Below are 8,072 nucleotides of genomic sequence, written 5' to 3'. Positions count from 1 at the left end.
AGGGTTGTACCCGTGAACCTTAGCCGCTGCGCTACGCGCTACTCTTGCTTACTAGGAAGATGGCTGACGCTACAGCAGGTGCGCATACTACTTCAACAACGATTCTCTCGGAAACAAGGGGAACACACAAAAAGTCGCTACCCAAGTACTCAGGACAGGCCTCTATAACGTACCTAGACTCATCAAAATCGGTGATGAACAGGTCTGATGGTCCTCTTGTAAGTTAACATTCAAAGTGAGCTGACGCACGCTATCGCGCGCTCGAATTTCAACAGTTTAGATGACTGTAGAGGGCGTTTGTCGCTGCAGTTTCTCGCGGTCTGTTACGGTTTCAGATATTCTGCAAGAGGTTCTTCAGTGCCAGAGCTACACTATTCGTATAAGACTGGATAGAATCTATCTGGGATAATACTTCATGTACGGTAAGTTATTTGGATGGAATTAAGAGAGACTGTGAAGCTAACACCAAATGAAGAAAAACGGATTGAAATCTCTGAAGTATTTGAACAATACGCGGCACTTCCTCATCGTTGCATCGGAGCTCTCTATGGTAAAAATGTCAGAACACAAAATCCAGAGCACTTCGCTTAAATTATGCCCTAGCGCTGTTGGAGCTGTGACACTAACTATCGTTTTTGCTGCGTAGACATTCGCCCTTGCTGGATAAAGACACCGACTCAGGAATTTTCAGAGATTCCGTTCTATATGTAATACTGGAAAAAACGTAGGACTTGCTGAAAAAAAAAAAAAAAACTTTTACAGAAAACCACGACATGGCAGTTCCTTGCGTGATCGTAGGATATAAGATATTTTGGCTGATGGAAAATTTAATGAGACCCTATGGCGTAAAACGTGGCGTAAAACGTGGCAACGGCCTTGCCGCAGTGGATACACCGGTTCCCGTGAGATCACCGAAGTTAAGCGCTGTTGGGCGTGGCCGGCACTTGGATGGGTGACCATCCAGCCGCCATGCGCTGTTGCTATTTTTCGGGGTGCACTCAGCCTCGTGATGCCAATTGAGGAGCTACTCGACCGAATAGTAGCGGCTCCGGTCAAACAAAGCCATCATAACGACCGGGAGAGGGGTGTGCTGACCCACGCCCCTCCTATCCACACCCTCCTCGGAGGATGACACGGCGGTCGGATGGTCCCGGAAGGCCACTCGTGGCCTGAAGACGGAGTGGTTATGGCGTAAAACAGCTGACTTAATGAACGAACTATTATTTAGCTCTAACTAACTTCCGAGCTCTGGAACACAAGAATCGAGAGGAAGTGACGGTGGAGAACGGCAGGAGTAACTGAGTCCTTAGGGTCATGAGAAAGGTCCAAACGAATCTGCGGCCTGACCATATTTAAGCTCTTACGGGGCGTGATGGTAACAGAAACATCCCCCACAATGGCACAAGCGAGTAATGCCCTTGACTGGGCAGAGGATGCTGTTTTTATCAAGACCAACCCAGAGCGCATTTTGGACAAGCCTTCCACCTCCTCAAACTTGTCCTCCAAATGCTCCACAAAAAAACTGAGGCTTCATGGACATGAAGGATTCCCCATCAACTCTCGTACATAGAAGGTACCGGGGCGAATAAGCTTCACTGCCATCCTTAGCCTGGCGTTCCTCCCATGGTGTGGCCAGGGAGGGAACGACTTGTGGTCATATTTCTTAGCATTAAAGTTAGACTTTGCCCGCTTAGGGACTGCTGGCGGCGGACCACCAGCAAGAGATGAGGTACGACACTTCATGGCGTGTCATCCGCCCTGATGCCACCCACTCCGACCAGGGGCCCTCCCCACAGGCACCACCCAGCCACAGCAAAGGCCACCTGGCAGGATGGCCATTGCCGGGAGTCCCGATGCCCCAGGGTGACGGGCGTCAACTGCTTGGCATACGTGGGAAGTTAACGGCGCAGGCATCTGCAGAGCGATCCCTGTGTTGTCAGGAGTCTACAACCAACAGGGCACATGGCGGCCCCACCACAACGGACTGACTACCGTGCTGGATACGAGGTGCAACGAAGTCCGTGGTCATCGTCGGCACGGAAATTGACACTGCATAATGGATGGTGGAAAACGCACCCAGGAAGGTGGCCTCGCCCAAGAGATGGATAATGGGCTGCACTGCAATGCGACGACGAGAAAGTGGGCTAAAGATTTCAATGCATGATGGACACGATGCACCACGTAAGGTGCTCTTCCCCAGTTGGCTAGCTCTTCGGGAAAATTTTGAAAAATGGAGATCAAACCCTAAAGGGGACCATCACATAAAGGCCGAAACGTGTCAAACTCCTTTTAGTCGCCTCTTACGACAGGCAGGAATACCTCGGGCCTATTCTAACCCCTGGACCTGCAGAGGGGGTGCAGGCAGACTCTGCTTTCATCGCTGAAGAGCACAGTGCACCTTTCCATCTTCCAAGTGATCCTCTGGCGGCACCAGTCGAGCTGTTCACGTCGATGCTGTGGCCCGAGTGGAAGACGGGCTAGAAATGTGCATTTTCGTGGTCCCACTGTTAATAACTGGTTAGCGATAGTTCGTGTCGACACGTCTGGCTTCTGTGCTGTTGTAGCAGTATCATCTGCCACTACTGCCTTTCCAATACGATGATTCTGCCGAGCCTCTGTGCAGCGTGGACGCGCAGAAACTCGTCTACAGTTGTGAGAATGTTGACGTGACCACTGATACCAGCATCATTGCACAGGTGACACAGTACGTCCAACTAGTGTGCCGATTCTCTGAAAGGACCATCCTGCCACTCGGAAATTCACGAACTGACCCCTTTCAAACCCACTCAGTTGGCTGTAGAAAGCACGAGTGCGTCTCTGTGGCATGGTTGCCTGTTTGCTTCACACGTTAGCAACACGCCGGGCCTTCTGTCTGTGAGCTTTCCCTATGAAAGTGCAGACACAGATTGTGCTCTGGTAGCTATGCCGCTACGCTATTTGTTAGCGGACGACCCTGAAACCAATATCAGAACATCCATCGTGGCCCAGGTGACATATGCCGTCATTGGATCAAAATCGACGTCGTCTTTCCAGGCATATTAATTTTTTCCGGCAGTGTATGACTTTATATTTGTATCAAGCTGTTGGCAGAAAGGGTCAATAAACTCAATCGAAATGTAACAAAAAACCTGTTTCCTCAAGGTCTGCACGTGATATATACAACTCGACGACACCGTATAAGAAGCATTCGAGGCCAGAGGAGAGGTCACTGTCAGAAAGTGCGTGGCAACTACAAGGAGGGGCTTATGTAAGGGAGCAGTGCGCCAGCCTTGCGAAACTACCACAATAAGAAAGAGACAAAGCCGGCAGCGGCTTTCTCAGGCCCTCAAACCATTCACAGTGGCGGGCGGACACTCATTTCCCGGGTACTGCAAAGCGGCTGCGTAATACCAGTAAGCAACCAGAAGCGTGGATTTCACACTATGAAGCTATGCCTCCCGTCTTTAACACAATCGTTGATTCTCTGCTACCCCCCTCCGCTGGAAGGTGTCTATCTGGAATCATGGCGATGGAAGAAATCGCCGACATTTTGTGACCAGAAGGAGAACATGTGGCCGCGCTTATTTTCTAATAGCTACAGGCAATGAGCCACGACGAATCTCAGTCCTCTCCAGATTGTTTCAGAGGGTGACAGCATATGACAGTCTGTGACAATTCGTCTGGCAGGTGGGAGCGTAAGCTCGGCGGTTCCCATGCGTGTTACTCGAGATGGGAATGCGATGAACCTTCGACGCGGTTCTTGCTCTTCCTTCTTTTTCAAACTCAATCACACCAAAACGAACAGCATTCGACTCTACATGCCAGTCCAAGATATTCAGTTAGATTTTCTGATCACCATAGATACTCGTTAAATATGAAGCAATAAAGAACTACGAAATGTCCGCCAAAACTTGTAAGTGGCTCAAGATCTTTCCTTGTGTGGTCTTGTAAGCACCTTTAAGGGAATGCAGACCACTCAAACCTTTGCAGTGTTTTAACGAAGATGTTACTTCTCTCAATCGGACGCTAAAACAAACACTTTTCCATTTCACAACCACACGCTATGTTACTGGCAGGAAACAAAAATTATTTAACTGTAGACAAAGTTACGTCGAGGAAGCAGTAAGTGAATAGTGTAGAAGTTATGAAAATGACGTCGAAGTAAAAAACAAAACAATTCCATTTTTTCCATAACAGCATCAGTTCATTATGTTACAGTAGTACTGAAACTTGTTTGAGAATGAAACGTACGAAAACAAGCAGTTGTCCATCTTCTATGTATACAAAAGCCACCTTATTATGTGTGATGAAAGGTACATCGTGTATCACTCATCAAAAAACGAACTTGAAGAAAGACGTGAATCCTCATTACCATCTCGATTAATCCTGTCTGATGAGATTAACAATCTGATTACCAACTTTGAAGTACCGACCAAACGAGATTTTTGTTAATTATCTCCTCCTCGAATGGTTTGTTTTCGTACCAATCTTACAGTGAATATATACCTTAGCTACCCTACAGAATAATCACGAAGTCCCATTACCTCCTATGTATTACATAGATGTTAATGAATTGTTGAAAGTGCTGATATACATCTAAATCATGGCTAATGAGTTCACTTACACGATGGAAGAAAGGTTCGTAACGAGTACGTGGGCTCACAAACAACCACATAAAGGAAAATCTATGAGAGACTTAGCATGGTTTCACTAAAGTTTTCAAAAACCTTCCACATCAAAACCAACACTTTCACGGTGGGAGAAAAAGCTCTTTGCAACTGGTTGCATAAAAGATAAGCCGCGCTCAGGATGACCACCGACACGGCTGGAAAGGTGTGTGGAGGCAGGCAGCATCTGTCGAATTTTCGTCGAAAAAGTCCATTCATAAGTGGCTACAGGAATTCGGAGTTCCATTCTCGACGATACAAAAACATATGAAGAATGCTTTGAAGTAAAAGACATTTAAACAGTCGATTGTAAACGAAGTGAGCGATAGCGACATCCAAAAACGTCATCAGGATTGTGGGCGAATGCTCAATCGCATTATAACTCTTCCTTCAAGGGGGAAACTGTTTTCAAATGGCTCTGAGCACTATGGGACTTAACAGCTGTGGTCATCAGTCCCCTAGAACTACTTAAACCTAACTAACCTAAGGACATCACACACATCCATGCCCGAGGCAGGATTCGAACCTGCGACCGTAGCAGTCGCGCGGTTCCGGACTGCGCGCCTAGAACCGCGAGACCACCGCGGCCGGCGAAACTGTTTTTCTCGGACGTATGTGCAATATGTCACACTGCAAAAACGAGAAACATTTCTGGAGTAAAGAAAACCCAAATTTTTACCTGGGCTGCAATGTCTGCAACTCACTTGGTAGGTCCATATTTCTTTGTTAGTACTGTGAATGACATTGTGTATCTCACCATTTTACGTGAATGGTTTATTCCACATTTGCGAGATCGGGGACTCTTGGGTCGTGTATGGTTCCAGCAGGTTGGAGCACCAACCCACTGCGCTATTGCCGTTAGAGAATATCTCGACGAGATATTTCCTCATAAATGGACTGGATGCAGTTTTCTATCCATTTGCCTGCACCCTGTGGAGTGGACAGCCCAAAGTCCTGATCCGGCACCTTGAGACAGCGCATTGTGAGGGTTCAGTAAGCAGAAGGTTTTTGTCAAACGTTACGAGACAGTTGACGAACTTACGGATGCCGTTCGACGTGCATTTACTGCTATGCTGAGGAGATTTTCACATCGTGCATGGAGGAGACTCATACTCTGTTATGAAAACTATGGTGTACACACAGACATTCTGGAAAAAATAAAGAATGTTCCAATTACTTTAAAGTTGTCCCCTGACCTGATCCCACATTAATACAATGCGACCACCTATGAATATGTGGACATGGGATAGGGTGTAATGGGACTTTTTGATCACTCTATACAGTTGTAACTTGTTTCCACTGCTTCACCGAGTACTCATTAGTATACAAATGACGTGTATCACGAACATATTTAAGAACAATTCGGTGCTTTAATTTTACGTGAGGGTGTCACTTGCCAAACCCTACTCAAAGCGTCGATCCTCGCAGCCTTCTCGCACTCAGACAATTTTCTGGCGTCGCAACTTCTCTAAGGACAACATTATCGCCTGTGACCAGTGTTTATTGTCTCGTTCATTTATTTACGGTAAACTGTGAACAGTGGCGATCCTATAAAAAAAACTTCCTTGGTGTATGACACAAGCGACAACAACAATTTCTGGGGACCTGAAAGTGGCCTACGCCCGGAATTGTACAATAGTACCAAAATAAAATATAGCATTGTAGACATCATGGACTGAGTGTTGGATTACATAGGATCGCTACTCGCGGAGTCCATATTGAATTCCACAAGGTGGTCATTTACGATCCTCCAAATGCGGGAGAACAAAGTATGTTAATAGTCACTGGCAAAACTTTTACACCATTCCGGTTTTTTACAAGAGTCAACAATCAATTGTAAGAGCTACAGACCTATTTCACTGCCGTCAACCTCTTTTAGAATTTTGGAATCTCAATCTCGCGTAATCGGTACGCATGCGTCACTATACTTAGCGAACATATCCGCGCGTTTTTATGCTGAGAGATAAGAAGACGGTATCAAGGGGAAACAGGCGGAAAAGAAATAAATACTGAAGATAGTAGACAGTGGTTGTGTGGTAGAAAGAGCGAAGGAGACAATGGCAGTGTGACAAAAACATAGGGGCACAATAGCAATAAAACATAGATGACAGTGACAGAACAGTGCCAGGAAAAAGAGTGGAGGGGACAGTGTCACTGGGAGGGAAATAAAGAGGTGGAAGTGGGTGAGAGCCAGTGATAATAAAGACAGAGTCTATGACAGTGACTAGAAGGAAGAGTGAGGGTGGCAGTGAGAAGAGAGAGGGTGGCAGTGAGAAGAGAGAGGGTGGCAGTGAGAAGGAAGGAATGGGATCTTAGCAGCAAGAGGGCGACACTGACAATGAGAAGAGACTGTAGTAGTAGGACATAACGAAGGGGATTGTGGCTGTGACACAGGAGACAATGAGAGATACGAAAGAGATAATGACATTGAACTGGAGTGAGTGAGTGCGTGCGTGCGAAATGGCAACTAGGGGTGAATGGGTATGAGGGACTTTCAGTGATGCACTAGTGGGTGTGAGAGTTACAGTTAGGGGAGATTATGGGAGTTTGACGCGAGTTGCTTGTTAAAAATAGGGTGAATATGTTCGCATGCCAAAACTTTTGGAAAGTTTTTAAAAGTGCTAAGGAAGGTAGAATGAGGAAGCTGATACCCCACTTTTCAGTCAGTCTTGTAAACAAACAGGAACATATTGGCTTTTTTTCCCTCTCTGATAGGAGAATTTTTAAGCTGGTATCACTACTTTCGGAAAGGAAAATTTCCTTGTAGGAGTCACGTCGCATTCCACCAACAGACATCTTGCGAAACCCCGATCGCCTAGTTCGTGCATTGAGACCCAGCAGCAGTAAATTGCGATAGTGTTCCCTGACCACGGGAAGTTACTAAGGCTCCCCAGTACACAGAACTCAGCACGTCGTCTTAACGGCTCAAAATAGTCTACTGGAGCAGCAGTTTCAATGGTACCTCAACGAGTGTTATAGGGGCGTTAGTGTTCACGATGTACAGTCGATTCCACAAGAAAGTGTACGCCCTTATCTGTATGAAACAAAAGACACTTATATGTGTGTACCTGAAAATACTTGTTATTGTCAATTGCACAATTACTTTGGTCCAGCACAAAGTTTTAATCTGCCAGGGAGTTTAATATCACCGCACATTCCGCTGCGGAGTGAAAATCTTATTCTGGAAACATACCCCAGGTCGTGGCAAAGCCATGTCTCCGCAATATCCTTTCTTCCAGGAGTGCTAATTCTGCAAGTTTCGCAGGACAGCTTCTGTGAAGTTTGGAAGGTAGAAGACGAGGCACTGGCGGAAGTAAAGCTGTGAGGGTGGGTCGTGAGTCGTGCTTGGGTAGCTCAGATGGTGCCGGCACAGTAACTCAGCGTGTTCGGTCAGAGGGTTAGCTGCTTTATGTAATAAAAAAACTG

At 46.4% G+C, this 8,072-nt stretch overlaps 1 pseudogene; it reads left to right on the top strand.

Moving 5' to 3' along the window:
* The first annotated feature begins 866 nt into the window (after positions 1–866).
* On the top strand, positions 867–983 carry LOC124778314 (annotated as a pseudogene).
* The last annotated feature ends 7,089 nt before the right edge of the window (positions 984–8,072 follow it).

This window comes from Schistocerca piceifrons, chromosome 2 (assembly GCF_021461385.2).
Source record: "Schistocerca piceifrons isolate TAMUIC-IGC-003096 chromosome 2, iqSchPice1.1, whole genome shotgun sequence".
Classification (NCBI taxonomy): domain Eukaryota; kingdom Metazoa; phylum Arthropoda; class Insecta; order Orthoptera; family Acrididae; genus Schistocerca; species Schistocerca piceifrons.
This window is presented reverse-complemented; position numbering and strand designations above follow the sequence as displayed.